Source organism: Talpa europaea, assembly GCF_964194135.1.
Source record: "Talpa europaea genome assembly, chromosome: 5".
Taxonomy (NCBI): domain Eukaryota; kingdom Metazoa; phylum Chordata; class Mammalia; order Eulipotyphla; family Talpidae; genus Talpa; species Talpa europaea.
In genome coordinates, this window is record NC_140071.1 from 1,470,283 (window position 1) to 1,478,113 (window position 7,831).

The window sequence follows — 7,831 nt, forward strand, 5'->3', positions numbered from 1 at the left end:
CCCCAGCAGGGCAGGCATTCTGCTGAGCTCTGCCCCCTGAAGGGAGAAGCCCCCGGCTGCCCCCCCTTTTCGGAGCTGCTGACCCTCCCCCGGGCCCTTCCGGGGATCTCTCAGCAGGAATAATGAGGCTGCGCCCTCAGCCTCGTCCCCCCGCGGGTGGTGGGGCCGTGGGGTCCCGGCCTCCCTCTGGCCCCCTGGGCGGGGTGGCCGAGCCACAGAGGTGACCACCCCTCTGGGCACCCCTGGGCGCGGGGCGACGGCTCAGGAGAAGCCAGGGCTCACCTTCCAGCACAGGGGGCGCCCGGGGCTTGCCGAGCCAGCTCTTCCCCGCGTGACACCCCCCGACGAGGCTGACTTTCCCGGTGTCTCGCGGAGATGAACTGCCCCGGCAGTGAAGGCAGCGTGTTTAATTATTTTCCTAATGAATGCATCTGCCGCAGCTCCCGCTGAACGCGAGCGAGGGGAAGCAGCACCGCGGGCTCCCGGCGCGGCCCCTGAAGGTTAATTAGCCCGGGTGCCGTCTGGGCGCCCGGGCTGCGGCGCCGGAGGGGTCACGGCACCCGCGTCCAGCAAGGTCGCGGCGGCGGGGCCTGGCTGATGGGCGCTGCCGCTGAGAGGACGTTAATGTGGGCATTGATTTAACTTGGCGCGGGCGAGCGCTTTCCAGGAGGAAGCTTCTCGTCGATGAGGATCAAAGGAAAGAGCCGCTGGGCAGGAATCGGGGCGCGCACCCACTGAGCTCACCACCCCGTCTGCCCCAGGTGCCTCTGCAGTCTCCCCTGGGGGCGACCCCTGCTGGGCTTCGACCCTGAGTGCAGTTTCCAGGGGCGCAGAGGCAGGAGAGGCTGGGTCAGAGTTCAGAGGGCACAGCCCCTCGGCACCCTGCAGTGCCCCAGCTACCAGCTGAGGGGCCTGGCGCACCCCAGTCTCTAGAGAAAGTTTTCCCTCCAGGAGGAAGCTGTGCTGGTGTCACCCGCGCACCGGGTCAGTGCTGGCCAAACCCCTGCACCCGCCCAGCCCCGTCCCCGCCCTGTCCTGCCCAGCCCTGCCCCGGCCCGGCCCGGCCCTGCCCCCGGCCGCCTAACGCCAACGCCAAGAGGGGCAGTGGCACTCGGCGGGTGGAGGTGGCCTGCGGAGCCGCCAGGGGGGTGCCCAGCGGTGGATGCGGTGCTGCGTGGGGCTGGCCCAGAGATGGGATGGGGCAATTCTGGAGGAAGCAGCCCCAGCTGTGGCGTTTCTACTGCAGCACTTCAGACGCCAAAAGCGTGGGTTTCCACCTGAGAAAACCCGGCTCCTGCGCACGCCCAGAGTCCCCCCATCCTGCCCTGAGCGCTCAGGTGGGTACAGCCCAAGGGAGGGCTCCGTCCCGTGACCCCTACGTCCCAGCTGCCCTGTGCGCCTCAAGCCCGGTAAATGGGTCCCCACAAGCCCCCCTCGGGCTGACCATTGGCTACGACGGCGCCCACAACTCAGACACTGCCCTGCCCACGGTTTGCTTTAAGGAACATGACAGGGACACAGGGTAGAGCCGGACGGGGAGGCCACGGGCCAAGGCCGGGCCAGGAGCTCTGCTGGGGTTGGGGTGCGCTGCCCCCACGGCTCCCTGACCGCCACTGGCCACTGTTGACCCCAGGTCCCCCTCCCCAGAGCTCTAGTCAGAAGTTGGCCTTTCTGGGGACCAGGCCCCGTCCTGTGTTTCCCGGAGGCGTCAGGACCACCTCAGCTCCCAGCACCCCGGGAGGGAGATCCTGCTTGGGGGTGGGTCTCCTGCGGGTGGGGTCTGTGTGTGGCGCTGCCCAGCGCTGGTGCTGGGAGCCGCGACTGTGTTGCTACGGTTCTTAGGTCGCCAGGCCTTGAGGGCACGAATCTCAGGCTTACCCGGATTAGATGCTTTCTTACACAGAGAAGTGAAAGTCCAAAAAAAGCTGAAAGATACATATTCTGTTTGGGGGGTACTTTTGTTAAGCTATGGGGACCACCAATGTCTTTCAGCCATGACTCTCTGGTGTTAAAAATAAGGGAAATACTGGGAAAAAATGTGTGCCCAGGTTTTCTCCCTGAGAGTCTGCAGCATCCCCTCAGGACCTTGACCTCCTGGGTCAGGTCTGCAGCCGGTCTCTACTGCTGACCTTGCCATTATCAAACAAAGTTCAATGTTGGTAGCGATGGAGATCTGAGGTTGGCTCGTGGATGGTGTAAGACTTAATGGAGAAAATAGAAAACTGGAATTCCTCTGTTGTTTGTTACAGAAGTCCCTTTAATAATTGAAGTCGGGAGCTAATTAGCATTTAAAAGAAAATCTTGACACTGTGAGTTAATGAGCTTAGCTAAGCTACTGCTCTGAGCATTGTTGCAGAGATGACTTGATGGGAAGTTTGCAGCTCATCTGACTGTGTGGCATCCATTGAGCTTGCCCCCCACACAGTAGGGACTGAGCTGCTGCTGACAGGTGGCGGCAGGGGCTGAGCAGGAGAACGGCCATGGAACCTGACGCACGAGGCTACCACAGACGCCTCCCTTCGTTCATCTGCAGAAGGGAACACCAGCGTCCACGGGGAAGGCTGTGGTGGCGACTCAGGGAAGTACTGAGTGGCCACAAGACTGCCCGCGCCTGGCCCTGAAGGCACGAGAGGTGGACAGGGGGCGCTAAAGAATACCGCGGCCAGGGGACCCGAGGACGGGTGTGAGCACCAGGCTAGGGGATTGCAGTGACTCTGGGTAGTTGTGCAGGCTGAGCAGGAGGTGGCTTGTTGAAAAAAGGCCTTGATGATGAATAATTTTGCAGTAGTGCATAATAGTGAACTGGGGGATAAGAGGACAGAGACAGAAGCCCGTGCACAGGCAGCGAATGCTGGCAATATGAGTGGAGAGAAAATGCAGCGGGAGACCCTTGGAAAGAGGAGCTCCCACATCCGCCGGGATAAGCCGAGAGGGCGCCGTTAGGGAAACGCGCTCCGCTGGGACACGGGAGAGCGTGGGAAATGGGGGCGTTGGTTGGGGAAAAGCTAAAGTCAACTTCGGTCTATTTGGAGTTGGATGCGGCTGCGCAGCGTGCGTGGGGACGAGCAGTTGAAAGTCAGGCGTGGGGCTGATCAGGGGAGACCCCAAGGCAGGCTTTAAATACATGTTCGTGTTAACGTGGGACCCGACCCCGTGACGGAGGCCGCGTGCAGGAACTCGCACCGTGGGAGGGAAGAGGACAGAGGAGGAGCCGAGGCTGCGCGCGCCGTGGCGACAGGCCGTGGCGCCCGCCCAGCTGCGCGACCTGCAAAGGGAGCATCGCCCGGCGGCGCTCAGGCCGCGAGGCCCAGGGCAGTGGAGACTGCGGGCAGGGCGTGGGGATGGCCACAGGCGGCCTGAGACTGCCGCGGCCCGCTCACGGCTCCACGGTCACCCAGAGGGACAGGAGAAGCCGTCGCACGTCCAGGCTCGTGCTCAGGCGGGGCCGGCGCAGGGGCTGTCCGTGGTGCTGCCTGGTCGGCTGCCGGCGCGACGCGGGTGGGAGCTCCTGGCTGTTTCCTCCAGAAAACAGTGGGACGAGTCCTCACACTCCATCGCCCGCTGGGAAAGTGAGCTCCGACGGCGTCCCCAGAGCGGGTCACCCTGTGCTGTCCTGGGCTAGAGCGCGGGGCTGGGCCTCGCGAGGGCGAAGTGCTGGGATGTGATCTTCTTATTCTCCTTGTCTTGGGGAAGCAAGCGGCCACAGAGCAAGTCACCCCTTTTAATTCAGTTCCTAAGTCAATGCAAGAGATGAATGTGCCGTGAGAGGCCGGGGCTCTGAGCGGCAACCATTTCCCCCCCAGAGACGGGCCCCCCAGGGCCAGCGGGCCTCCCTGCAGCGGGGGGCTGGCGGCTCTTTGGTGTCTCCGCTCTGGGCTATCCGAGGACACCGGATCTGCAGGGCCGCAGCCCGGGACGGCTGTCACCTGCCAGGGCCCGTCTGCTCTTGGTGCTTCGCAGTCGTGACTCCAGAACACTCTCGCATGTGACACAGCTACAGAGACACAAGCACAGGCCGATGGCCAAGCCCACGGCCACCCCACTGCCTTTCTACAGAGCTGGGGCCACGTATCACGTAGTGGTTGAGGCCTTAAGATGTCCCCGCAGGGCTGGGCGGCTGCGGGTGTGACTCGGTGGCTGGGCCCAGGGGCGGGAGGGGCGGCTGGTGGGCAGAGAGGCGTCAGGTCAAGCGCTGGTTGCCCGCAGCCCCGCCCCACGATGTCCTCGGGAAGGGCCGCATCTGACCTGCTGAAGTTAAGGGAAGGGGTCCTTGAAAAGGAATGAACCCAAAACACACCTCTCTGTGCTCCTGAGGTCCTGCCCACACACTCGCTGGCCAGCAGCGGCTCTCCCCTTGACCCACCTGCCTGGATGAGAGAGGGAGGGGCTGGAGTGGCAGCCCTGAGAGGCGGGGTGGCCGGAGAACAGGGGTGCACACGCAGGACCCCCGCGGCAAGCTTGGCAGGCGTCCCCCCAACCGTGTCCTGCTGGCATCCAGAAGTCTGGGGCTCCCCCCATTCGGCCCATGCGGCGCCTCAGTGCAGAACTCACTCCCGCTGCCTGGATGGAAATTTCCCATCTGCTCTACGGAGCTGCCACCGCTGGGGATAAACGGGTCGCCAAGCGGAGCCGCAGCCATTACCTCTCGGCGCGCGCCTCGGCTCCTTCCAAGGTGATTGCTGTGGAGAGACCCAGACGGCGGCCGCGGCGGCTCGCCGTGTCCTCGGCAATCCCTTGGCTTGGACTTGCCAGCCTCAGGCCGGCCAACAGCACCTGCCTCCAAGTGACATTGCCCGTGTCACATGGTCCCGGCAGGATGGGAGGCAGGTGCCCGCGCTCGCGCCGCAGGCGTTTGGGATGCGTGAGGGTGCGCAGATGGCCGGGACGCGGGCCCAGCCAGGGGACATCCAGGTGGCATGTCAAGGCCACTGGCCGCTTCCCAGAATCCTGGTCCCAAGCACGGAGCCAGGCCGTAGCGGCAGGAGGGCGGCTGTGCGGGGCTGCGGGCGGCATGGTCAGGGTCAGGGTCATGGTGAGGCTTTCTCCGCGGAGGCCCCGGCCTGCTGGAGCAGCGTGTGGAGATGGGGTTGGTGGGACGTGAGTGAGTCCACGTCTATGCGGCCGGGAGAGAGCAGATCTCGGGAGCTCAGCCGGCTCTTCCCCTGTGCTCCGCCTTCCCCCCCGCTCCCCCCCGGGCTCTGCTTCTTCGTGCCTCTTTCTGGTCGTGACCCGGCCAGCGGGTGGACTGGGCAGTGCCAGCTGGGCGGCTGTTGGATGCCCAGATTCTGGCTCGGTTTCTCCTCAGTGCCCCAGCAGGAGGGGAGCGCAGATCCCACCGGGTCAGACTCAGCCCTGACCCTGCTGGGCACCCTGGGGACACTGTTCAGCCTCTCGAGGTCTCTGCTGCTCCCTGCATTTGGGAACAATCATGGTCCCCGCGCCTGCGCTGGAGTGGGGACAGGTGAGGTGACCCACATAGAGAGGCTGATCCACCGTTCGGCCGCGAGGAGCTGTGTCCTCCACTTCCCCTCCGTCTGTCACTCGCCAGCCTGCCGTCTCCGTGCCGCCAAAGGATTGCGTGTGTTTGCACTTGTGTGAAAAAAGTTCACCTCTGTTGTCTGATCTACCTCAAGTCACGGCATTCTTGACATGAGCGGCCTCAGGATGCAAGGAGGCGTTCACCCCCCCAGTGATTCATGCCAAATGTCCAGTCGGTGTTGCTGTTGACACCAGGTGCCTCTTCTGCGCTGAGCCTTACCTGTCACTAGCGGGAGGTTTTCAGCAGAGGCTCTGAGAGAGGCCCGCGCCTTCACCGCATGGTGGAAGTTCCCTGACGGTGCGGTGTCCCTGACCGACGGCCTCAGGCCGACACGCTGCCCGCTCCCGCTCGCCCAGCCCTGTGCGCCGGCTCTGCCGCCACGACGCTGGGAGAAAATACCAGCTTCTGCTTCCTTCTTGCCTTCCTTCTTGGAACGGACACCAAAGAGACGCGGGAAAGCACGGAGGGTGACTCCTTCCTTCTCACGAGTTGCCTCGAGAGACCAGGGAAAGGCAGCAGGCGGGTTCGTGTTAGGCCCGCGGGGCCAAGCGGCCGCACGGCTCCCTGTCCAGGGAGGGGAGGGATGCGCCAGGCCGGGGCTCACGGGGGCGGCTGCGCTGCTCACCTGAGCCTCGTCGACGCCCCACGCCCGGCCAGCACCCAGCCCCGTTCAGTCGGGCCGCGCTGCTCCTCACCGGGGCTCCCGGCAGCCGGCCCGGGCGGGGCCCGCGGTGTCTCGGCCTCCGGTTCCCGTCAAGGGCGGGCGGAGCGGCCGCGGCAAGCTCCGGGCTCTGGGCGACGCAGACGGCGGGCGCGAGTATCTGGAGGCTCCAAGTGGGGAGGCGGGTGCTGACATGGCTGGGCCGGGGCTTGCTCGCGCCCTGCAGGGGGCTGCTTCTGTGCCTCGGATCTTCAGTGTGGCGTGAGGAGGACAAGCTGGGCTCTGCTCTCTGCGTTCAAGGCCACCGGCCGCCCCCGCGAGGCCTGCGCCCTCTGACCTCATCACCCACAGCCAGCGCCCCCGAGGGTCACGCTGCAGGTCGGAGTCCAGCCTGTGAATTTTGCAAGGACACAAATCACAGGGTCACTTAGGGGCCCCCTGTACGTCGGGGAGACACAGGAGAGGCCGCCCCGTCCGCCCGCCCCACCCAGCTGCAGCAGAAGGCAGTGGGGGTGCAGGGGAGCCGGGAGGAACCTGCACGCTGGGCGGGTGTGTCCTTGGTTTAAATGGGAACAAACAGCTTAAAGATTCGGCTTGTGGGCGGGAGACGCTCCCACGTCACGTCCGCATCATCATTTCCGCGGAGCAGCCCCTGCAAACCCGGGCGCGGCCTCAGGGCCGTCTGGGGATGGGGGCCGGGGGTGCACTGAGGTGAAGAGGGAGACAGCGGGGAAACCAGCCCGGGGGAGGACCAGGGACCCAGAGCTCAGCCAAGGGGTGCTGACGAGCTGATGATGCGGACGGTGGCCAGTCCAGCTGCCGGGAGGAGCCAGGTCCTCAGCCCAGGGCCCACTCTGACCCCCGTGCCGCTGCGACCCTCCCGATGCCCCCGCCGAGGAGACCAGACGTGCCGCGGGAGCAGACGGGCGATGCTTGTCTCAGGCCGACCGTGGGGCGTGGGGGAGGGTGGCCAGGAGACCACGGGGTCCGGGTCAGCTGGGGTCACTCCCTCTGGTCATCTGGGGGCCCTGGGGGCCTGGGGATGCCCGGGACTAGTCCCCCCACCTGGGCCGTGTCACGGTCACCGGGACAAAGATGTTTCATGCCAAAACAGCTGGCACGCGTGTCGTTAATCTGCCGTGTCCTGTTCTGACAGAATTGTTGGCAATTAAAGCTGTTCCGAGCAAAGAGCCGGACAATGAATAGGATAATTTGAGGTAAAAAATCCAAGAAATTCTTTGCCTGCAGAGTTCAGTTGACAGCCCTCTGTGGACCGTGCGAGTGGGAAGCCAATTTGCTCCAATCAGCCCTTCCTGAGAACAGTCTTGGGTCAGGTTTTGCGCCTGAGCGGCCCCAGAAGTCTGAGAAGCGGGGAGCCCGGGCGTGGCGGCGGCTGGAAGGGGCCACGGTCCAGCGGGGCGCGGTGTCGGGACTCAGAGCAGAGGCTCCGGGGGATGCTGGAGTAAGGGGAGCCTGCACACGAGCCCCTCCCTGACGTTTATGGGGCGCACCCCCGTCTCCACCCGCCGAGCTCTCAGGCACCAGGGTCCCGCTCCCTGGGCACCAGGGCGGGGCTAAGCGGCCACGTTTGGCTTCCACTGAGCACTGGTGAGCTTGGGCCCTTGGCCTTC